This window comes from Chiloscyllium punctatum, chromosome 16, assembly GCF_047496795.1.
Source record: "Chiloscyllium punctatum isolate Juve2018m chromosome 16, sChiPun1.3, whole genome shotgun sequence".
Classification (NCBI taxonomy): Eukaryota; Metazoa; Chordata; class Chondrichthyes; order Orectolobiformes; family Hemiscylliidae; genus Chiloscyllium; species Chiloscyllium punctatum.
In genome coordinates, this window is record NC_092754.1 from 8,849,040 (window position 1) to 8,875,153 (window position 26,114).

General features: G+C 43.5%; 1 protein-coding gene across 12 annotated transcripts in view; it reads left to right on the top strand.

The window, feature by feature from the left end:
* Positions 1-26,114, top strand: part of samd11 (sterile alpha motif domain containing 11) — a 318,649-nt gene that overhangs the window by 251,215 nt on the left and 41,320 nt on the right. The gene's annotated exons all lie outside the window — the stretch shown is intronic.

Consider the following 26,114-nt stretch of genomic DNA (forward strand, 5'->3'; position numbering starts at 1 on the left):
CCCGTCCATGCTGACCAGATATCCCAACCCAATCTAGTCCCACCTGCCAGCACCCAGCCCAGCACCAAACCCTTCCTGTTCATATACCCATCCAAATGCCTCTTGAGGGGGAGCTTAAAACTGTAAAGGGCAGGATTATTTTACAAGAGAGAATTGTAGAACACAGCACGGAAGGAGGCCATTCAGCCCATTGAGGTCACACAGAGCCTCCAAAGTTTATCCTATCCAGACCCAGTCCCCTTTTAAATCTCATAACCCCACATTTACCATGGCTAGTCCACCTAGCTGGGTACAAAGACAGAACATATGCAGAAAGTCATGATTTGTGACACTACAGTTAGCTAATTAAAGCTTTCCAAGAGATTTATTAGTTTTATTTTCAGAAAAAACCTCTTGTTCATTTAGCAGCAAATAACTGATTTTTGTCATTGACGCTCCTGAATAGGTTAACATTGCTACTTTTCTCATAGCATTATAAATCCACACTTTCATGATTGCATTTTTTTTCAAGAGAAATCTTTGACAGGCCAAAAGCCAGATTGGGAGGGTCTATATAGCAATCAGATACTCCCTTAAAATTCCATCTGTGTGTCCTGGGGAGTGCACCATAGGGAACAGTCTGAGTTGCAAACAGTGGTGTGCATTCTGTGTTTTGCTTTTTCAAAAAAAAAAGGAATAATTGCCCACAAAGGATTTCCTGGTATTAGTTACAGCAGCAATACAACCCTCAGCATTACAGGAACAATACATCAGCAACATCGACCCAGTCAAGCCTGGTCCTCAACTGGTTATAACCGTTCCTGGACTTAAATCGCTTGTCAGGGTCTGAACATTAATGGTTACATTTGTTTTTTGTTATTTAAGACAGTCTTGCCTATTGAACAATATTGGTTAATGTGTATAACATGGGAGACAGTTCTGTTCTGCCTCTCCTCCGACAGCATGTTTAACTTTGAATAGATCAGACCGTTTGCCATCTTTTTATTGCTTAGCTTTATCTGGTGTCTCAATTATTTATAATTACTTTGTGTTTCACTTTTTTGCTTTTGGTGACCCAAGGTAAAGAGATGTCAGTCCTGAGGAAGTGAACGGTTTTATATCCAGTATTATTCTCAGCACCGGCGTTCACTCTGCCCCAATGGTATTTCTTAACCGTGACTCTTCCAGAATATTCTTGCCATTGTACTAATAGAACATTGCCACCTTTTAACACTAAGGCTTTCACATTTGAAACCTGTGCAGAAGGGGAGCCCTGTTTCCAGTGGGTTAGGCTTGGCCATGGCACCGTTGGTAGAGGTTGAGTAGGTTAGGATTGTTTTCATTAGAAAAAAGGGGATTGAGGGCGGACCTGATTGAGGTCTGCCAAATCATGAAGTGTAGAGACACGGTGAATAGAGATAAGCTTTTTCCCAGGGTGAAGGATTCAATAACGAGAGGTCACGCTTTCAAGGTGAGAGGTGAAAAGTTTAAGGGGGATACACGTGGCAAGTACTTTACACAGAGGGTGTTGGGTGTCTGGAACGCGTTGCCAGCAGAGATGGTAGAGGCAGGCATGGTAGATTCATTTAAGATGCGTCTGGACAGAGTCATGAGTAAATGGGGAGCAGAGGGATACAGATGCTTAGGAATTGGGCGACAGGTTTAGACAATGGACTTGGATTGGCTTAGAGGGCCGAAGGGTCTGTTCCTGGGCTGTAAACTTTCTTTGTTCATTCTGACATCTGGGTCTGAAGGTTGAGGGGGCTATGTGAATGACGCTGCCTTGTCCAAGATGTCTCGTGGCTGAAACCTAAAACTGAGGCCCCCTTTCACCCCTCAGGTGCTTCCACTGCTTCCACGTAACTACTGGAGGTAAAATAGGGAGAGGTCCTCATTAATGCCATGTCCAGGTCCCAATGGCAGGTTATAAATACAATTTATAGAATCCTGCATTGCACACTGTGGTTGCTAGGCTTAGAATCATAGAATCCCTACAGTGTGGAAGCAGACCATTCAGCCCATTGAGTCCCCACCGAAGAGCATCCCATCCCATCCCTACAACCCTGCATTCCGCATGGCTCACCCACTCAGCCTGCACATACCTGGACACTACAGGTCAATTTAGCGTTGCCAATCCACCTAACCTGCACCTGTTTTAGTTGTGGGAATTAACCTGAGCACCCGGGGGAAAACCACACAGACACGCAGCGAATGTGTAAACTCCACACAGACAGTCACCCCAGGCTGGAATCAAACCGGGATCCCTGGCGCTGTGAGGCAGCAGTGCTAACCACTGAGTCACTGTGCTACTTCCTAGATGATCACTCTAACTTGGTTAGAAAAGTACTGTAAGGTGGGATGTTCTGAATAGAGTTCTTTTCATCTCTCGTTTTCTCTCTGCTTCCTTTCTCCTCTCTCCTCCTCCTCTCTCCTTTTTTCTATCGTTTCTTGTTTTAATTCTCTCCTCTTTCTTTCTTTTTCTCACTCCCTCTCAGTTGTCCACTCACCTGGATGTGTAAGTGCTGATGTCTAAGGGCATTCTGTTGAGGTGAGGGAATAATATCAAAATGCGAAGGACGGATAATAGCTAACAAAGTATTGGAAGAACAGAGTGGACATAAAAACTGCAAAATAAATCCTTTGGAACTGATTGATGGAAGAGGCAGTATTGTGTGCTAACCTGATCTTCTGTCTAGTCCTCTTGTCAATGTACATTTCAATAGATGCCAAAGTTTTTCAACTTAATTGTCAGTTACCACGCAGCAGTACAGTGGTTGGGATAACATGTTGCGGCTGTACAGGATGTTGGTGGGGGGAGCACTTTTGGAATACTGCATGCAAATCTGGTTGCCCTTCTACCTGAAGCATGTTGTTAAACTTGAGAGAGTTCAGAAAAGATTTCACAGAATTCCCAGTGTGGAAGCAGGCTGCTCAGCCCATCGAGGCAACATTTTCACAGAGGGCGGTGCATGTATGGAATGAGTTACTAGAGGAAGTGGTGGGAGCTAGTACAATTACAAGGCATCTGGATTTATAAATCATCTGGATGGGTATATGAATAGGAAGGGTTTAGAGAGATATGGGCCAAATGCTGGAAAATGGGACTAGATTAATTTTAGACTCGATCCTGCATAACCAATGTCTAACCCACCTAGCCTATAATCCACACCAGGTGCTTTCCTTCCCTAAAGGGCAATTGTGAAAAGGATGTTGCTGAGTTGGAGGGTTTGAGCAATAGGGAGAGGCTGAATAGGCTGGGGCTGTCTTCCATTGGAGGCTGAGGGGTGACCTTATAAAGTTTACAAAATCATGAGGGGCAGGAATAGGGTGAATAGCCAAGGTCTTTTTCCCCAGGGTGGGGGAGTCCAAAACTAGAGGGCATAGGTTTAAGGTGAGAGGGGAAAGATTTTAAAAAGGAACCTCCGGGGCAACATTTTCACAGAGGGCGGTGCATGTATGGAATGAGTTACTAGAGGAAGTGGTGGGAGCTAGTACAATTACAAGGCATCTGGATTTATAAATCATCTGGATGGGTATATGAATAGGAAGGGTTTAGAGAGATATGGGCCAAATGCTGGAAAATGGGACTAGATTAATTTTAGATTTCTGGTCAGCATGGATGAGTTGAATCGAAGGGTCTGTTTCCATACTATATGACTATATTAATGGTCCTGCCAAAAATCAGGAGCCTTCATGTGTGTTTATGATAACCTTTTCACAGTGTCCCAGTCACCAACTGAATATCTGAGATGATCCTCATCAAAGTCTGGACTCTGATGGTTAACATGTTAAGAGTTACCACTTGATGCCAAAAGGATTCAGATATTGTGTAACTTTTCCTTAACTAGCCTCTGTGTCTAGTTTCATATGAATCCAGCACCCACCCCCCTGGCCATCCAAACCCTCCCTTCCTGTCCCCAGCCTTTAGCTGATACAAGCAACTCAGCAGTTTTAATCTGTCACCTTTGAGAAAAGGTCATGCAGTGAAGTTACAGAATCATATTTCAAAGCAAGAATTTGGGACCAAAGATTTTCATCTGTGAACACTAAAATGCCGACGTATGTATCAGGCAGACCTCACTTGGAGAGTAATCAATGTTTCAAATGGTCTGTTAAATAAAGCAGTCAAGACAAAACACAAGCATTATTCAGAATGAGCATTGGGTTCTTGCATTTAACTGTCAGGATGTGAGAGCCTGAATAGGAGAATAGGGTGTTAGAGAGAGAGAAGAGGGTATTAAAAAGGTGGAATCTCAATCAGCAGTTTGACCCTTATTTAACCTTGAAGTCAGCTGATTCAGTGACCTTTGTTCCAAATGTGAACATCCCTTGGGGCATTTTGGCAAGACTTCTGGGAAAGTGGGGCGACCATATTGGAAGGTGACCGGCAAGGGGGTGGGGAGAGGGTTACAGGCGGCAAAAGCTGACAGCTTGTCTGGTGGGACTGTTCCCTGTGATTACAGCTAATTACAATCACATGTACGCCTCCTCCTCGCCATTACCATGCGGGTTTAATTGAGTGTTATTCATCTGCCGGCTGTCCAGGAAGATAGAAGCGATGGGTAGGCTGCAATTGCTCAGGTCCTGCGGCCTGCCGGGGGCTTGGCTAATTGTGAGCCCTCAGAGATTAGGGCGGGTGATTACACAGTTCAAAGTGTAATTACATAAGCAATGCTTGGCTGCTGCCCCCAGCTCAGAGGCTAAGGTCACAAGCTGCGCTACCTGAGATTAATCTCAGCTGCCAGCAAGTGCAAGGTACTCGCAGAGCACTTATGTGATTAGCATTAACATTCAGTAGCACCAAATCGATTAGTAGCTTCTCTCAGACAGTCCGTGCCGCACAATTAGTTTAGAGCTGCAATGGGAGCATCTTTATTACAGTGCCATCATTTTCATCTTGTCAGATTTTAACACCCTCAATATTAACAACTGACAATCAAACGCCTCAAATCAAAACAGATTTTTAGGGACAGATAGATGACCCAGCTTAGGAAATGCCTGGTGCTGCAAAATTTTGATTTAAGCATTGTGCTCCCTTGGATTTTGCTCAAGAGAGATGTGTGTTTTCAAAGCCTTTTGTCTCGCACTCATTAGGACCAACACGGGAACGCCAATCTTCAGATAATGACACCAACTTTTATGACAGGAAAGAAGGGTTCTAATTGGTTGACAAAATGATTTGGTCAGCTGAGGTGTTGCCTTGGAGAAGCTTTCGGTCAAATTCAAGAAAGTTGCAAGCACTGCACATGTTCCTTTAGTTTACAAGGAATGGGTTCCTGTCTGTGAATATCTGTCACTTCTCGCAAGTGTAAAAGAGCAATCTCTGTCTCTAACTGTAATTTTTCAACCCACTGAGTCTGCACCAAGCCTCCAAAGAACATCCCACCCAGACCCACCCCATCCCAGCAACATACCATGGCCCATCCGCCTAGCCTGCACATCTCTGGGTTGTGGAAAGAAACCAGAGCACCTGACGAGACCCATGCAGATGTGGGGAGAATGTGCTAACATCACACCCACAGCTGGAATCAAACCCACGTCGCTGGGGCTGTGAGGCAGCAGTGCCAACCACTGAGCTACCATGATGTGAGCAAAGATACAAGCACAACAGATTCACTAATGTAGCTGCAAAACCAACGACAAAGGTGCACGGGATTGTAATGCTTTCTGGAAAAGTTGAAATCTGCACACCACTCTTTTTTCCATAACATATTTTCTCAAGAACTGAGTAATTTGTGGATTGCTAAATATCTTGACTGTAGAGTGGTCTCGTGAAAATACCTGGTTCACTTCTGTGGCCACTGATGGTATGGTGGAGTTAAGGTGTAGCTCAGATGTGATCTAATGGGATAGTGAACAGTCTTGGGGGCCAAATGGCCTCTAGCTCCTACCTGTTGGGACAAGCTAGTGTATTCATCGATAGTCACAGGTGAGGTGCTGGAAGACTGGAGATTGGCTAGCGTGGTGCCACTGTTTAAGAAAGGTGGTAAGGCCAAGCCAGGGAACTATAGACCAGTGAGCCTGACCTCAGTGGTGGGCACGTTGTTGGAGGGAATCCTGAGGGACAGGATGGACATGTATTTGGAAAGGCAGGGACTGATTAGGGATAGGCAACAAGGCTTTGAGCGTGGGATACCATGTCTCACAAACTTGATTGAGTTTTTTGAAGAAGTAACAAAGAGGATTGATGAGGGCAGAGCAGTTGATGTGCTCTATATGGACTCCAGTAAGGCGTTCAACAAGGTTCCCCATGGGAGACTGATTAGCAAGGTTAGGTCTCATGGAATACAGGGAGAACTAGCCATTTGGATACAGAACTGGCTCAAAGGTACAAAGGGTGGTGGTGGAGGGTTGTTTTTCAGACTGGAGGCCTGTGACCAGTGGAGTGCCACAAGAATCAGTGCTGGGTCCTCGACTTTTTGTCATTTACATAAATGATTTGGATGTGAGCATAAAGGTACAGTTAGTAAGTTTGCAGATGACACCAAAATTGGAGGTGTAGTGGACAGCGAAGCAGCTTACTTCAGATTACAACAGGATCTTGACCAGATGGGCCAATGGGCTGAGAAATGGCAGATGGAGTTTAATTCAGATAAATGCAAGGTGCTGTATTTTGGGAAAGCCGATCTTAGCAGGACTTATACACTTAATGGTAAGGTCCTGGGGAGCGTTGGAGTGCAGGTTCATAGCTCTTTGAAAGTGGAGTCGCAGTAGATAGGATAGTGAAGAAGACGTTTGGTATACTTCCCTTTATTGGTCAGAGTATTGAGTACAGGAGTTGGGAGGTCATGTTGCGGCTGTACAGGACATTGGTCAGGCCACTTTTGAAATATTGCATGCAATTCTCGTCTCCTTCCTTTGGAAAGATGTTGTGAAACTTGAAAGGGTTCAGAAAAGATTTAGAAGGATTTTGCCAGGGTTGGAGGATTTGAGCTACAGGGAGAGGTTGAACAGGTTAGAGCTATTTTCCCTGGAGTGTCTTGAGGCTCAGTGGTGACCTTCCAGTAGTTTATAAAATTATAAGGGGCATGGATAGGATAAATAGACAAAGTCTTTTCGCTGGGATGGGGGGAGTCCAGAACTAGAGAACAAAGGTTTAGGGTGAGAGGGGAAAGGTACCAAAGAGACCTAAGGGGCAATGTTTTCACTGAGGGTGGTGTGTGTGTGTGGAATGAGCTACCAGAGGATGTGGTGGAGGCTGGTACAATTACAACATTTTTTAAGAGGCATTTGGATGGGTATATGAATACGAAGGGTTTGGAGGGATATGGGCTGGGTGCTGGCAGGTGGGACTAGATTGGGTTGGGATATCTGGTCGGTATGGACGAGTTGGACTGAAGGGTCTGTTTCCGTGCTGTACATCTCTATGACTCTATGAATCTATGTAAAAGTGTTGAACAACTGATTTTGCCAGTTTGCAGGGAAAGGGGCTTAGGACACCTCACGTCATTAATCTGTGTTCATGATATTAATTGCTTTGCTCTTTGGTTTTGCCTGTCCAGGGAGGGAGTTCTTAATTCTCAGAAGAGTTTTTGAGGGCAGTGGTGAGTGAGGTTCCCATGTATTTTCCCAAGTTCAGATACAACTTGAGCAACTTGTGACCAGTGTTTTGGCAACATGGGATTGGTCACAATGCAGAAGACAGCTAATCAATCCCTCATGTCTGTCCACAGGAACTATTCAGCAAGCCCTACTCCTCTGCACCTTCTCCTTAGCCCTGGTTTTCTCTTCTTTGTAGATAATTTTCCAATTCCCTTTGAAAGTAGTGACAGAACCTGCCTCCACCCCACACTCAGACAATGCATTCCAGAGCTTAACTACACACTGCATGAAAACTGAGAACAGAGTCAGGAGGCCATTCAGTTCCTCCAACCTGCTACTACACCATCCCAACTTTTTATCAGTTACTAATGAATCGTCCTCTGTGTGCCTAGTTGGCATAGCATTCCTGATCATCACTACTCACTTTTTGTTTTAGAAAACAAAAGTTCTTTATTCTGATGAGCTCTTGGGAATGACTTGAGATCTGTAAGGTCTGTGGTTGCCAATCCTCCTGACATCAGGGGGACAGGTAAAGTTGCCAGTGCCCCAGAGGACTAAAGCCTTGCTCTCTCATTTGAGGGAGATGACAAATGATGACTTAACCTGATGGTCACCACAGCTCAGGCAGAGGCTGATGTTAAGAAGGCAGCACTTTTGTGGTAACCCCAGCCGATGCAGGAATTGAACTGTGCATCACAAATCAGCCATCTAGCCAACAGAGCTAACTGACTTCCTGCTGACAGTAGCAGCAGTTTATCTTGATGGAACCCCTTGTGATTTTCTTCACCTATATTTGAATCTCTACTTAACTCTCTCTGCTCTAAGGATAATCCCAGCTTCTTTAGCATCTCAACATAACTAAAGGGCAAGTTGCATTGCAGAATACATCAGGTAAAGTTGCACATGTACTTTGTGCACCTTCTCACTATGAGACCCATTAGCACCACCCCCTGCACTTTAAATGGGGTCGTTTAGCAGCATATTCTCCTGATTTAATGAAATGTGGAAAGCGGTGAATGAAAGACAGTTATTTTTGCTTCAGAGGTGCACTGTTTATAATTCATGCTTCCTGCAATAATTGCCTCATTAAGTGAAACCAAGCCACGAGGATAAATAACATTTAAATGTAAATTAATGAACAACAGGCAGCTAATGAGGTCTGGCCAAATTTTGTTGAATATCTTTCCATGTTCTGGCTTTAAAACAATGCAGAGGCACAGTCAATGATTAAGCAGTATAATTTTTGCTACCAGGTCTGTCAGTGGGTCAGCAATGGATCAAACTGCACTTTTATTTTTAAAATCAGACCTCCTTGTGTAAAGGGCAGTGGTAGTATCACTGGGCTAATAATGCAGAACACTCGGCTAACGCTACAGGGGGATGCGTTCGAGTTGCATCATGGCTGGTGGTGAAATTTGTATTCATTTGATAATATGGAATACAAAACTATCCCTAATAATAACAGCCTTCAATTGTCATTTAAAAAAAATAAACATCTGATTCACTAATGTACTTTAGGAAAGGAAATTTGCCAATCTTAAAATAAAACAACTGGTGATTGAAATGAATTGGAGAGCTGAAACAGATGTGCTTTGTGGAACATCTATGTTCAATCTGTAAAAATGATCCCACGCTTCCAGTTGCCTGTTACTTAACACACCACTGTGCTCCCTAGCTAATGTTTTACCTTGGGTCAGCTGCAGTGCGCCACTGAGGCTCAACACAAGGTGGAAGAATAGTGTCTCCTCTTCTGCTGAGGCACCTTTTTAATAGTCTTTGATATTGAGTGTAACAATGTTAGAACATGACCACTCCTGATCACCCACCCCACAACCCCAGGTTCCTGTCCTGTAATAGGTCGTGTTCAGCACAGCCAACCCATTTCCATCTGAACATTGTCCCCATCATCACCCACATGGCTACACTTTTTCTAAAAAAAAACCTGAAAGGACTGCGGATGATGGAAATCAGAAACAAGAACAGAATTTGCTGGAAAAGCTCAGCAGGTTTTACAGCATCTGTGGAGAGAAATCAGAGTTAATGTTTCAGGTCCAGTGACCACCTTCAGGACTGATGTAGCTGGGAAAATGTTGGTTTTTATGCCAAAGAATCTTTTTTGTTTGGTCCCCTGGCTTACAGTCAACAATCCCTTTGCCTGCCTGGTCTTTTTATCTCACTGGGCACTCCCTTTACGTATCGTCCAAAACCCCCCCCTCTCCCCAAGCAGCACAAATACCACCATTTTCTAGTTGCCTCAAATCTGCCCATCCTTATCTAGTCTAGCCTCCATGTGACTCCAGCCTGACAGCAATGACTCTTAACTGCTTCTGGGTAACTAGAGATGGCGATAAATGTCAGCATCACCCACATACCTCAAATTACTAAAATGGAAATTGCCCTAACTCTGGTCAAAACTGCATTTTTGTGGAGTAATAATTCTTAAGTCCGCAAGAATACCGTTCACAAATGTCTTACCCCTCAATCCACTGGCATGTTGAAATATTCCCAATTGTCCTTTTTATCAAAATGGCCCTTTACTGTTTTGTTCCTCACAAATTCATTTTGCGTCGAGTTGCTTCTAAGGCTGAGAGTCACTGAAATTTCCATCAGGTCCACTGTTTCTGATGCTTAACAATCTTCAGTTGTCATTTACCCAGTGGCACAACGTGCTGGAAGGTGACATGGCCCGTGTTCTGTGTTCCCCAAACTTTGGAATTGTAACGGCTGTCAGTCTCGATCTGTTATCACTCCATCGGTTACCTTCTGAAATGGGAGCGTATGAAGGGCCACAGGAACAGCGGGCCATCACTCAGCCTCTCAGTTCTGTTCCACCATTCAAGTCAGATCATGACCGATTTTTGTATCTCAACTCCAGCTACCCTGTTTGGTTCAGTAAACTTCACTGCCACTGTCTGACGAAGCCAATCAATTTCAATTTTGACATCTCCAGCGGACTCTCACCAACCTCCTGTCCAGTCACTAAAGTTTTTTAATTATTGGTGGGGACAGAGAAAATTCCAGATTTCTGTTACACTTTATCAGTGAGCATGCCCTCCTGTATCGCCCCTGTAACTGCTTTGCTGTCAGTCGGAGGTTGTACACTCTTGTGCTGAGCTCTTCCACAAGAGGAAATAATTTATCTTGATCAATCCCATCATGAAATCCCCTTTCCATTCCTTAGAATGTCATTAAGCTGATATTTCTGTTGAGGAGTGAAGATTTTCCTGGCTGTACATTGGATTGAAGCACTCGAATACTGCTTTGTTTCTGAGTTATTCTGAACTGTACACCGTGTGACTGTGGAACTGGTTCCTACTTCCTATCAGCAGACAAGCTGTTTAACTGTGGAGTCTTATCAGGCTGCGGGAAAGAGTGGGGAATTGGGATTCATTGAATAGTTCTTTCGAGGAACTAGCACCTACCCGATGGGTTGAATTGCCTGCTTCACTCTGAGTCTAAATAGCTGAGTCCGGAGTGCATTGATTTCTAGTCTTTATTCCACCAGGACCCAAACACCAAAATCCAGGCTGACCCTCCAGTGCCATCCTGAGGAGTGCTGCACTGTCAGAGCTACCATGCTGTGGAGGAGATGTTAAATCAATGCCCCATCTGCCTCATGGGCAAGATCCCACAGCACTATTGTGACGAAGAGCTGGGGAGTTATCCCTGGCGTCCTAGTCAGTGTTTATCCCTCACTTGACAACTGGTCACTATTGCATTGCCATTTGGTGGGATCTTGCTGTGCACAGATTATCTGCTGCATTTCCCACATTACAATGGTGACTGCAACTCTGAATTAACTCATTGGCTGTAAAGTGCTGAGGTTGCAAAAGGTGCTATATGAACGTAAGTCTCACTTTCTTTACTGAGGACTAATAGCTGCAATTAAGCATTACAATCACTGTACTAGCGGCTAGCTGTCTATCTTGCTGGCTGTTTAAATTGTGGAATTTGCTCCGATACAAATCCCTACCATTTCCCCATCTCCTTTTACAGAAACGGGAATCAGGATTTTATTCCGAACAGCAATGAGTGCGGCAAGCGCCTGATGTAGCGGGGCCTCTTAATTCCGCAGCACATTGTCGGCTGCCAATCTTTGCTACAAAGGTGGTCTCTTTGCACATTGACTGATGATCCTTGCTGGGTGTCGGGTTGACACAGGCAAGCACATTTTCCACTTGCTAGCTAACTAACCACATAGAATAACTGTCTCTCTCCAGTCGTGACATATTGTGAGCTATGAATGTGATGAGGAGGCAGCAGCTGTGCATGGTGAGAATATTGCCTTAGTTAGTTGGCGTCTCAGCTAACCCATTGCGCCTGTTGAAAGGTCCTTGCTAATGACAGTTATTGAGATTGGCTTGCAGTTCATTTGATCTCACATTTTTAAGTGCTGAATATTTTTGGTTGACATATTTTCCCTCATTAGCTCTCCCTAAGTCTGTGTGTCAGGAAGGCTGCATGTTTTATTCAGGATGAATATCCACAGGCACACAAGAGTGTCACTGACCCCCTTGGTCAGTGGCTCATCCTCATTCCTTTAGAGCCTTAAGGAACTTCTTAATATTCCAACCCTTCACCCACTGCCCCCTTCCCAAACAGCATTTTGTTCCATCTTTCCAAACCACTGTGATGTTTTCTGGGATTTTTGTGTTTCTGTGACCAGCTGCACATCTATCTTCATGACAGATACCAGGTTGCAAACCATGAGAAAGTGAGGACTGGAGATCAGAGCTGAAAATGTGTTGCTGGAAAATCGCAGCAGGTCAGGCAGCATCCAAGGAGCAGGAGAATCGACGTTTCGGTTCCTGAAGAAGGGCTCATGCCCGCAACGTTGATTCTCTTGCTCCTTGGATGCTGCCTGACCTGCTGCGCGTTTTCAGCTGCAAACCATGAGAGACATCTTCATTGAGGCCAGGCCTGACTCAGCGATTCACCCAATGCAGCGTAAGCTAAGGGCACATTTCTATATAATTGTACCCAGTTGGACCCAGTCCCAGTCTGCTGCTTTCTCATGCTCTTTCTCTGTCTCACTCTCACTCATTGACTCTCTTTCTCTCTCTGTGTTTTTGTGTGCCTCTCTCGTGCTCACTTTTCACTGTTTCACTCACTCACGCCCTTGCTTGTGCTCTCTTGCATAGACCCTTGCACTCATTATCTCGCTATCTTTCGCTTTCTAACTCCTCCACCCCAAACCTATCAGGCAGTCTGATTCTTACAAGTAAACCTGTGTCTCTCTGAGCCATTTAAACTTTCTTTTCAGGTTTGTCAAAGACATGGACTCATTCTCCTGATGAGATGGGAGATGACTTTTTTTCTGAGGCCACTGCCAGTGGTATTTCCCGAACCTGTGAAATGATTGAGATGTTGAGTATCATGTGACAGCTTGATGTAAAGGATAACAGCTTTGTTTGACTGGAATCACTCTTGTCTCTAAGACCAAAGACTCCCAGACCCACTCAGCTGTGATAGGGTTAGGGCATACCATTTACTCTTAGATTAGATTAGATTAGATTATATTACCTACAGTGTGGAAACAGGCCCTTCGGCCCAACAAGTCCACACCGCCCCGCCGAAGCGTAACCCACCCATACCCCTACATCTACATCGAGATCTACATCTACCCCTTACCTAACACTACGGGCAATTTAGCATGGCCAATTCACCTGACCTGCACATCTTTGGACTGTGGGAGGAAACCGGAGCACCCGGAGGAAACCCACGCAGACACTGGGAGAACGTGCAAACTCCACACAGTCAGTCGCCTGAGGCGGGAATTGAACCCGGGTCTCCGGCGCTGTGAGGCAGCAGTGCTAACCACTGTGCCACCGTGCCTCTTCTTACATGGAAACACAGGAGTGTTCTCACGTCCTGCCCAGATCCATCTCTCATAGTATACCGCTGAAACAGAATAATTGATTCGTCACCTCATTGCTGTTTGTGGGAGTTATGTGCAGTTTGGCTGCTGGGATTGTCTACAATACAATAATTCATTAGCTGTGAAATGCTTTGGGAATTTTCTGAAACACACTGAGGAAATGCTTTGCCTTTAGAAATAGAATATCACAGGACCTTTTTGCAGCCAGCGGAATTGGGAGGTGGAACCTAAGCTTAACGCTAATTCTGAAAGGTGACCTGTCTACCAGTGCAGCAATCTGTCAGGGCACTCGGCAATGTCAGCCAAAATCTGTGGGGCCAAGTCTCTGGTTTGAGATTTAACTCCGAGTGAGGAGATGGAGCCGCAACACCAAGGGGGCAAGAGATAGGCTTGAAATCGAGAATATGGGCATACTGGTAAGTGTATTCATCAATTGACCATCCTAATACAGATATCATTGTCTGATCTGAAGGCTAATAGCTCATGTCATTGGAAGTGGTATACAATGCAGTTTAAGAGAAACTGTGAAAGCATTGCAAAGTGGTCGAATTGATCATTCTCCTTTCTCGACCATGTCTGGGTTATTTGTAATGAGTTACAGTACTTACCTTATGGATTTTCCTCTGTCTTTCAAGGACAAAAGCTGGGGGACAAAAAAAAACACATTGCCAGCTATTTTTAAAAGCCATACAGCTCAACTGTTTATTAATGGGGCCCAAAGTAACACCTTTTTGTTTGGCGAATAGATAATTGGAGTTGAGATCTGGCCACCTGTGGTTTATGCATTTGGTGTTTAAAGATTTCTCTCTTTCTCTCTCTCTGCTGTGGAAGTTACAGTCCAATACTGGGGAGCAGTTTTCAGTTAATATCTGGTGCATCATCCCTGATAAATGTGTGAATGTACAGGATTCTAACCTCAGGAGAATGCAGCCACAACCTGATTCCAATCAATTCTCACTGCTTGGGTCCTTTTCTCTCGACAGTGGTCTGTGCTGAAGGGGGTGATGGCTTATTCCTGTGTTTCCTTTCTCTGGCTGTTGTACTGTCTGCTTTGTCACCCCACCATGTCTCTGATCAGGATTTCACTGCCAAGAGGTTGCCCTTTTATAACCCTTTTATCCCGCACGCTCGAGCACAGCACAATATTGAGCTCATGCCTTGTGCCAGTAATCTTTAAATTCCCCTTTTTAAAAAAATATCTTCATCTTTTTATTCGTTTCCTTGTCTTTGGCTGTCGATTGTAGTGTCCATTTTCTAGATTGATGCATCAATCCCCTGATGGATTTTGGATTAGTGGTGCCGGAAGAGCACAGCAGTTCGGGCAGCATCCGAGGAGCAGCGAAATCGACGTTTCGGGCAAAAGCCCTTCATCAGGAAAAAAGATGAAGGGCTTTTGCCTGAAACGTCGATTCTGCTGCTCCTCGGATACTGCCTGAACTGCTGTGCTCTTCCGGCACCACTAATCCAAAATCTGGTTTCCAGCATCTGCAGTCATTGTTTTTACCTAATCCCCTGATGGACTCCACTCCCTTACCATAACAAGTGTAGCCTCTAGGAACCACACTTCAAATGGTCGCTGGAACGTGATAAATTGCTTCCCTTCCTCTTTAGACGTAATCGTAAAACCCACCATAAGATGCAGAAATGGGTTCATTGGTAAAAAGAGTCTGCTCTGCCATTCAATAAGATCCTTACTGATCTGATAATCCTAAACTCCAATTTCGTGCCTTAAACTCATAACGCTACTGATTTTAAAAACCTGCCTATCTCAGAGACTTAACAACACAAGTCTGTAGTAAAGAATTCCACAGATTCATTACTGTCTGAGAGAAGAAATTCCTCCTCATCCCTACTTAAATGGATGACCCCTTAACTCTGAGATTATGCTGTCTAGTCATGGACTCTTCCACCAGGAGAAACAACCTTTCAGTATCTATCCTTCCAAATCACTTAACAATCTTATGTTTCAATAATGATTTGGAGATGTCAGTGTTGGACTGGGATGTACAAAGTTAAAAATCACACAACACCAGGTTATAGTTCAACAGGTTTATTCGGAAGCACTAGCTTTCAGAGCACTGCTCCTTCATCACCTGAGTGCTCTGAAAGCTAGTACTTTGAAATAAACCTGTTGGACTATAACCTGGTGTTGTGTGATTTTTAACTTTGTAACTCCATACCCGTGATCAGCACAGTTCTCTACACTGCCTCCATTAACAGAATATCTTTCCTTAGATAAGTACACAAAACATCCCACTGTACTCCAGCTGTGGTCTGACCAGTACCTTGTACAGTTTTAGCAAGATCGCCCTATGTTTATAGTCCATTCCCTTTGAAATAAATGCCAAAACTCCATTTGTCTTCCCTATTACAGAGGAACCTCGATTATCCAACAATCAGTTATCAGAATTTCAGATTATCTGAACAAGATCGCAAGGTCCCGATGCTTACTAACTATGTCTTCTGGCATTCAATTAGCCGACCGAAATACTCCCTGCCCCAGTCCTTCCGATAACCAAGGTTCCTCTATATATGCTGGACTGGTATGCTAGCTTTTTATCATTCATTCATGAAGATATCTAAATCACTCTGTTTCGAAGTTTTCTGCAGTTGTTCACCATTTAAATACTGTTCAGCTCCCCTATTCTTATCAAAGTGCATAACCTCACATTCTCCCACAATATGTTGCATCTACCAAGATTTTGCCAACTCAGTTAATCTTCCTGTCGCCCCTTTTGTGTTGTCCTCACCTATTTTTGCCTGCCCACCTATTTTTATTATCCACAAACTTGACCAAGTCATTAATATACATTACGAATAATAGTAGCCCAGCTACAGGTTTCCATCCTGGAAAATGTCCCATTACCTCAACTCTGTCTTCTATTAATTAACCAATCTCCTGTCCGTGCTAATATACCAGCCCTTACACTATGGGTTCTTACCTTTTAAAATAGCCCAAACCTGTGATACCTTATCAAACATCTTTTTGGAAGTCCAGATGTATTATATTATCTGGTTCCCAATTATCAGTCTCACTCTTTACCACCTCAAAGAATTCTCATAAATCTGTCATGGATGATTTTCCCCATCATGCTTGATTTAGGATACATATTTCTAAATGCTTGACAATTGCATCCTTTAGTGACATATTCCTAACATAATTCCAATGACAAATGTTAAACTAACTGCTGTATAGGGACGTTTTGTCTCTTTTCCTTTTTGAACAGGGTGTTACATTGGCAATTTTCAAATCCTCTGGGGTTTTTCTAGAGTCTCAGCAGTCTCGTACGGTTACAACCAGTGCATCCACTATCTCCTATAGCTAATTCATTTAATATACCAGAATGCAACCCCTCTAGTCCAAGGGACTGATCAGCCTTTAGCCCCATTAGCTTCCTTTTATTCCCTCTTTCCATTTTTCCCTTGATTAATAGCATTCTGAAAATAGTGTCTTCTAGTGTGAAGACTGGTGCAAAGTATTTATTCATCTCCTCTGCTATTTCCTGGCTCCGAATGATTATTTCCAAAGCCTTCTTCTCTAAAGGCTGATGTTAGCTTTGGCTTCTCTCTTCCCTTTTATATATTTAAAGAAGCTCTTGCTGTCTATTTTTATATTACTTGCTATTTTATCAACTAACTTTTTATTTTCTTCCTCTTTTTTATATTTTTGGTAATCTTCTGTTGTATTTTAAAACTTTCTCAAACCTCTGGCTTACCGCTAATCTTTGTCACATTGTGTGTGTGTTCCTTCTTTTCAATTTGGTACCATCATTAACTTCCTTGTTAACCACGGTCAGTTTATTATTCCTTTTCTAGATTTCTACTTCTCTGCAATGCATAATTATTGTGAGCCAAGAACTATTTTCCTACGTATCTGCCTGTATTCTTCAATGGTCTTCTTTGCTGAACCTCTTCACAGTCTACTCCAGCCACCTCTGCCCTCATTCATTTGCAATCTCCCTTACTTAACTTGGCACTCCACTTTCCTATTCCCAAACTGAATGTTAATTTTTACTATTGTTTAGATCAATTCCTGATGAAGGGCTTTTGCCCGAAACATTGACTCTCCTGCTCCTCAGATGCTGCCTGACCTGCTATGCTTTTCCAGCACCACACTGACCTAAACTCTGGTTTCCAGCATCTGCAGTCCTCACTTTTGCCTAGCTAATTTTTACTATGTTAAAGTCACTGAAATGATTGATTAGACCTGCCTCATTACACATTACCAGATCCAAAATAGCCAGGTCCCTGGGTGGATCCCATATTATTCTGATAAACTGTGTCAAAAATACTGAGTCCTTCCTCATGGCTACCTATTGACCATAGTCAGAGTTGTATATCATGGAAACAGACTTTTAGATCCAATAGTCCATGTAGACCATAATCCCAAACTAATCTGTCCATTTGGATTTCCCCATGACACATGAAGATTAAAGTCACCCATAATAAATGTTCTATCTTTTTACTTGTCCTTATCCTGTCCTGATTTATTCTCTGTCCTCCAGCACAGCTATAGTTAGATGCACTGCAGGTTACCCCCACCAGTACTGTTTTCCCTTTGTTATTTCTTACCTTTAACTGTATGGACTCTACATCTTCAGGACCAAGGTTATTTGTTGCTATTGTACTTATTCCACCACAGACTATCACCCTTTCCTTCCTGCCAGGCCTTTCAAAAAGTACCCTGAACATTTAATTCCTAACTTTGATCTCCTTGTAATCACCTCTCCGTAATGGATATGAGATCACACCCATTGATCTCTATTTGTGCCACTAAATCATCTTTTTATTCTGAATATTACAAGCCTTTAGGTAAAGAGCCATTGATTTTGCAGCCTTATCATTTGTTTTCTTCCCTTTGACCCTGTTTACTGTTGCTTTTCTAAATTGGTACACTGCTGTCTCACAGTTTGGTTACTATTATTCCAATAGCAACCCTTCAGTGCTGCCATATCCTTCTACTTTTCTATTTGCTCTGGAATCCCCTCCCTAACAAGGTGCTAGATCTACCCACAAAACATGGTCTGCAGTGGTTAGCACCACTGCCTTACAGCACCAAGGACCTGGGTTCGATTCCTGCCTCGGGTGACTGTCTGTGTGGAGTTTGCATGTTCTCACCATGTCTGCGTAAGTTTCCTCCAGGTGCTCTGGCTTCCTCCTACAGCCCAAAGATGTGCAGATTAGATGGATTAGCCTTGCTAAATTGCCCATCGTGTCCAGGAATTTGCTGGCTAGGATTTGGAGGAGTGTGAGGTGGGTCTGGGTGGGATGCTTTTCAGAGGGTCGATACAGACTTGATGGGCCAAACGTCCTCTGCACTGTAGGGATTGTATACATCAACTCCCCATTACCTTCTCAAGGAGAGCTAGAGACAGGCAATAAATGCTGGCCAGCCAGCGAAGCCCACATCCTGTTAGTGAATTTAAGAAAAAAATTGCTTTTGATTTTTTCCAATCATTTGCATTTATTTTATGCTACATTTAGAATTTTCTTGAATGTCACTTTGACATGAAGTCCTTGTGAAGCTAAATTGCCCACAGTGTTAGGTGAAGGGGTAAATGTAGGGGAATGGGTGGGTTGCGCTTCGGAGGGTCGGTGTGGACTTGTTGGGCCAAAGGGCCTGTTTCCACACTGTAAGTAATCTAATCTAATCTAATCTAATAGGCATGACTGTCCACTACAAAGGCCAATAACTTTAACCATAAACTTTGGGACACAAAGTCTCCCTCTTCGGTGGGATGCCTGTTTTGCACTTTTCCTATTTCAACCTCTTTGCAATTAAGGTGAAATTAGTTTTCTTGTCTCTGTCCCGTTCTTTTGAGAAACCACACAATTTGCATGGCCTGGTTCCATTATGACATTTTTACCAAATGTCATTGTTGATGTAAATCAATGATGTAAATTGTGGGTGATATCCCAGATAATTCCAACCCTGCTCCCAGCTGTTCCTCTGTAAGATGTGATGACATAGCAATGGGGAATGATCAATGTTGTTGTTTCACACTCTCTTACAACAGCAACACTTGGTTCAGTGGTTAGCACTGCTGCGTCTTAGCGCCAGGGTCCCAGGTTCGATTCCAGCCTTGGGTAATTGTCTGTGTGGAGTTCGCATAATTCTCCCCATGTTTCCTCCCACAGTCCAAAGATAGTCATAGAGATGTACAGCATGGAAACAGACCCTTCAGTCCAACCCGTCCATGCCGACCAGATATCCCAACCCAATCTGGTCCCACCTGCCAGCACCCGGCCCATATCCCTCCAAACCCTTCCTATTCATATACCCATCCAAATGCCTCTTAAATATTGCAATTGTACCACCCTCCAACATTTCCTCTGGCAGTTCATTTCATACACGTACCACCCTCTGCGTGAAAAAGTTGCCCCGTGAGTCTGTTTTGTATCTTGCCCCGCTCACCCTAAACCTATGCCCTCTAGTTCTGGACTCACCTACCCCAGCGAAAAGACTTTGTCTATTTACCCTATCCATGTCCTTCATAATTTTGTAAACCTCTACAAGGTCACCCTTCAGCCTCCGACGCTCCAGGGAAAACAGCCCCAGCCTGTTCAGCCTCTCCCTGTAGCTTAAATCCTTCAACCTTGGCAACATCCTTATAAATCTTTTCTGAACCCTTTCCAGTTTCACATCTTTCCGTTAGGAAGGAGACCAAAATTGCATGCAATATTCCAACAGTGGCCTAACCAATGTCCTGTACAGCCACAACATGACCTCCCAACTCATATACTCATACTCTGACCAATAAAGGAAAATATACCAAACACTTTCTTCACTATCCTATCTACCTGTGACTCCACTTTCAAGGAGCTATGAACCTGCACTCCAAGGTCTGTTTGTTTAGCAACACTCCCTAGGACCTTACCATTAAGTGTATAACCCCTGCTAAGATTTGCTTTCCCAAAATGTAGCACCTCGCATTTAACTGAATTAAATTCCATCTGCCACTTCTTAGCCCATCTGAACAAGATCCTGTTGTAATCTGAGGTAACCCACTTCACTGTCAACTACACTTCCAATTTTGGTGTTATCTGCAAACTTACTAACTGTACCTCTTATGGTCACATCCAAATCATTTATATAAATGACAAAAAGTAGAGGAACCATCACTGATTCTTGTGGCACTCCACTGGTCACAGGCCTCTAGTCTGATAAACAACCCTCCACCACCACCCTCTGTCTTCTACCTTTGAGCCAGTTCTGTTTCCAAATGGCTAGTTCTCCCTGTATTCTGTGAGATCTAACATTGTTTCCCATGGGAGACTGGTTCACATTGTCGAATGCCTTACTGAAGTCCATATAGATCACATCTACCACTCTGCCCTCATCAATTGTGCAGCTTAAGTGAGTTGGCCATGCTAAATTGCCCATAGTGTTAGGTGCATTAGTCAGAGTGAAACGGGTCTGTGTGGGTTGCTGTTTGGAGGGTTGGTGTGGACTGGTTGGGCCGAAGGGCTTGTTTCCACACTGTAGGGAATCTATTCTAATCTAAACAGCAAGACCATGGAGCGCAATAACTTAACTATTGGCTGCCCTTTCCTTTTGGCAGGTATATGAGCCTAAAATTTGTATAAGACTGTTATGTTTATGTGTCATCTCGTATCCCACTCATAAAAATGATTGAGAATGAGAGGTCACAGATACAATGTAATTTGCAACAAAAACAAACAAGGAGGGGGAAAATGTTTTTTTCTCTCAGAGCGAGTAGTTGTGTTCTGCAATGCGCTGCCTGGAAATATGTTGGAAGTGGGTTCAATGATGCCGTTTGAATAGAAATAATGTACAGTGTTATGAGGAAAAGGCAGGAGAAGGGAACAAAGTCATATTCAAAGAGCCAGTGTAGACACAGTGGACCTCCTTCTGCAACATCATCATTCTGTGATATCTCTGATCACACCACAAAGCAGTCCTTTCTGAGAGGAGCATTAAGAAAATAGTTTTTGCATGATAGGTGTGATGCCAGCCAGCCCAGCATTTATTAGTCCAGAAGGTGAGAACCGCTATATGTATAGTGTAGGTAAACCCATCGTGCTGTTAGAAAGGACTTTTATAGGATTTCTACCCAGTGACAGTGAAGAAGCAACCATATATTGCAAGGAATTTGTCTTTTTATTTTTTGTGAGTTTAAAAACAGTGGATTTCAAATTTGTGACAAAGTTTGGGGGCTCGTCCAGGAGTTGGATCGGATTAGATTAGATCGATTTGGATTTGAAACAGTCAACTAAGATTTGGGTGTGGTTGGTATATAAAACAGGTGAAGGAAGACACTCAGGTTCAGTACTGCATTTTAGGCTCAGCATTGGAAGCTGCAAAGGTCTTCCTGCAGATGTTTCTGTGAGCTGTGAATTTGAAATGATACATCAAGAGATATTTACAAAGAGAATGGGTCACTCTGTACCTCTTACAAACCAGTGGAAGCCACCAGAGAAAGACCATTGAACACCAGGGGCCTGACCATTTGAAGATGGATCATTTCAACATTGGAATCAGGAAGCAAAAACCACTGAACGGACTTTGCTGTTTCCTCTACCTCAACCAATAATCTAGTTTCTCCGAACGTAAGACAAAAAACTGTGGATGCTGGAGATCTGAAGCAAAACCAGAAATTGCTGGAGAAACTCAGCAGGTCTGGCAGCATCTGTGAGGGGAACAACAGATTTAATCTTGCAAGTCCAATGACTCTTACTGGAGCAGTTGTTCTGATCATCAGAATATCAAACACTTATGTTGAAGAATCCATGGACTCAACATAAACTCTTTATTACCCCACAGACACTGCCAGGCCTGCTGAGTTTCTCAAGCAATATATTTTCTGTGTGTGTGTGTGTCTGTTCTAAGGGGGGAGTTTATAAAGGGATTAGAGTATTAGTTAGTTAGTGTTATATGTCATTGGTTTATATCTGTATAGCTGTAGCTACAGTCTTATTATTTGTAATTAAAAAAATTCTATTTAGAATCATAGAATCCCTACAGTGTGGAAACAGGTCCTTCGGCCCAACAAGTCCACACCAACCCTCCGAAGAGTAACCCACCCAGACCCATTTTCCTACATTTACTCCTGACTAACGCACCTAACCTACACATCCCTGAAATCTATGGGCGAGTTAACATGACCAATTCACCTGACCTGCACATGTTTGGACTGTGGGAGGAAACCGGAGCACCCGGAGGAAACCCACGCAGACGTGCAAATTCCACACAGACAGTTGCTCGAGGCTGGAATTGAACGCAGGTCCCTGGTGCTGTGAGGCAGCAGTGCAAACCAAAGCTGTGCTTGGTCTAAAAGTCAGGTAAGTTATGGTATAGATTAAAAAAAAACTTTTGATATTTAGTTTGATCCCATGAACAGTGTGGCTTGTTTTATGGCACACTACCTCATGATCATAACAATTTCTCTAAGTCCCTCTGGAGGTCAGGTTGTGAATTTGGAAGTTGCTGATTATTGCATTAATCTTTAGTAGCTGCACTGAGGACTAGGACAGGACTGGTTCCTCAAATTCTGGGTGGCTCTGGCAAAGCAGACAGGTGCACATGGGAGCCACGTGGCTCACTGAATTCCGTTTATGAACAGCAGAGTACTACACACAAGAGCAATCTGAAATAAAGACTGACACTGCTGGAAACCAGTCAGGAGCTTGGAGGGTATCTGGGGAGAGAGAAAATCTGGGGTGACATTCCAGGTCGATGAGCTTTTGCGAGAGTTGAGAATTAGTGGGGATTGACCTTTTTTTTTAAAAAGAAAAATGGATTCTGGGTAATCCAAGATGGAGGACAGGAGACAATTGTGGCTGTTTAGAGCTCCCCCTTTTTAGTTTTGAGATCTTTTTGGTGTTGGAGTTGATTTCCTCGAATTCTTGGAGCAGTAATTATTGTTTTATAAACTGCTGCATTGTTTTGGAACTTTGGAAAAACAAGTCTGGCGGACAGGGCCCTGCAGTGGTGTGATGACGGAACTAACAAAGGAGAAGATCTGTACAGGGGGAGGGCAAGAGTGACGGAAAAAGGGGATGATTGCAGCAAGGCGAAAAATCGAGTGTTAATAAGACACACAGAATCGGAAGATGGTGATATAAACAGCCTGAATAGCAGAGGGAGAGTGAAACATTATCTTCTGACAAATGGTGCGAAGGTTTCCAAGGAAAATGTTCAGGTGTCGGGCATTCTTTTTGATATATAGGACAGCCCTGTGCAAATAGCAGCTCAGACCACCTCCTCTTCTGATACAACCATCCTCTATTTACCACTGTCCAGCCCAGGAGCAATGGCTCAAATCTTCATCATTTACCTTTGATGTTAAAGCTGTTGAATGTAATTATTTTACACCTTGATTTGTATTTCTCTCCGTTACCAGGGCCAGCAAACTAAAAAGTGCAATTGTTTGCATAGAATCTTTCATTAAATAACGACTGTATTTCTCTGCTCTTCGATGCATGTTGTTGCTGAGCTAACAGTTGTTAAGGCTTTTGGTTGGAAGAAGGTTGCAGGCTATTTTAAATATTGATAACACAGGAGGCTTCTCCCTGTGGAGGCCATGCTCGAAAACTGTCTCGCTCACACCTGCTGCTGAGACTGAACTTGTTAATAATTAAACACTCTACATAGAACCTCCAAAATATCGGTGTGTTTCAGAATTGAAGTGTTTATGTTGAATTATAAATTACAACCAAAAGTTTGCCGGCTGTAATGGGCACAAATCTTTCAATTACTTGGGTGCTGTAGTTAATTAACCATCATGTAACTGTTCTCCTTTCCCATTTTTATTTAAGGTTTTGACATTTTTTTCAAGGTGGTGGAGTGGAATTAGGATTTTCCACGTGTGCTGGTAGCCTACCCAAATAGTAAATGACCCCAAACAAATCCTTCCAGTCAATGTTGATGAGGGTATTTGATGGTGGATAGTCAGGTGCTGCTTAAAGTCCTGGTCAGTGGGTGATCTCCAGGACTCTGCTTGATTTTCCTCACTCTCTAATCTTCATGTCCTGCTGCTTTCCTAGCTGACATCCGTTCAGATCGGGAGGATTAACCCCAGTAGATGTCAACTTGTCTGCTTGTTGAATTATCCATGTACATTGCATTAAAACTTGCAAGTTAATATCGGAACAGGAGGAGGCAATCGAGCCTTCCCTGCCATTCAATAGGCTGATCAAACACTTTAATGCCTTTTATTCACCATATCCCCATAACTCCACTGGTAAAACAAGATCTCTCAATCTCTGTTAAACATGCACAAAGGCTGAGTCTTCTCTGCCCTCTCTAGTAGAGAATGCCAAAGATTCCTTTAAGGTGAAAGGAGAAAGATTTTAAAAAGACATGGAGGGCAATTTGTTTTTTAAACAGAGTGGTTCGTGTGTGGAATGAACTTCCAGAAGAAGCACATGAATAAGAAATGTTTGCAGGGATATGGGCCAAGCAAAGGCAGTTAAGTTCGGGATTATACTGATTTACAAGGATGTTGCCAGGGTTGGAGGATTTGAGCTATAGGGATAGGCTGAACAGGCTGGGGCTGTTTTCTCTGGACCTTTGGAGTCTGAGGGGTGACCTTATAGAGGTTTACAAAATTATGAGGGGCATGGATACGGTAAATAGACAAAGTCTTTTCCCTGGCTTGGGGGAATCCAGAATTAGAGGGCATAGGTTTAGGGTGAGAAGGGAAAAATATAAAATAGACATAAGGGGCAACTTTTTCAAGCAGAGGGTGGTATGTGTATGGAGTGAGCTGCCAGAGGATGTGGTGGAAGCTGGTACAATTGCAACATTTAAAAGATATTTGGATGGGTATATGAATAGGAAGGGTTTGGAGGGATATGGGTCGGGTGCTGGCAGGTGGGACTAGATTGGGTTGGGATATCTGGTCGGCATGGATGGGTTTGACCGAAGGGTCTGTTTCCATGCTGTACATCTCTATGACTCTATGACACAAGTTGGTTGTACCAAGGGGATCTGTTTTCCATGCTGTATGACTCTGAGTAGAATCATTTCTTTGCATCCCTGATCAAAGTGGTATCCATCTTATTTCTAAACAGTCTCCCCAGAATTTGGATTCTCCAACCAGGAGGAACATCTACTCTGTTTATGGTTTTCAGAGTTTTGGAAGTTTTAATGAGATCACCTCATAATTCTTTGAAACTGTAGAGAATAAAGATTGCCCAGTCTCTTTCATAGGACAGTCCCACTATTCCCGAATAGGTGTGTTAAACCTGGGGGTAGAAGCAGGCACGTTAGCAATGTTTAAGGCATGTCTTGATAGACACGTGAACGGGACGCGAACAGAGAGATAGCAACTGCGCATGGGCAATAAGGGGTGGGTCTAAATAAGGGTTGATGGGCCTGGTCCTGTGTCACTTTGAATTCGACCCATTGAGTTCACACCAACTCTCCAAAAAGCATCCCACCTAGACCCAACTCAACCATCCCATCCCTGTAACCCTGCATTTCCCATGGCTAATCCACCTAGCCTGCACATCCCCAGACACAATGGGGCAATTTAGCATGGCCAATTCACCCTAACTGCACATCTCTGGATTGTGGGAGGAAACTGGAGCACCCAGAGGGGACCCACACAGACACTGGGAGAATGTGTAAACTCCACACACAGTCATCCGAGGCTAGAATTGAACCTGGGTCCCTGGCGCTGTGAGGCAGCTGTGCTAACCACTGAGCCACCGTGCTACTCGGTTGTATCAATTGTATTGTTTAACCCTC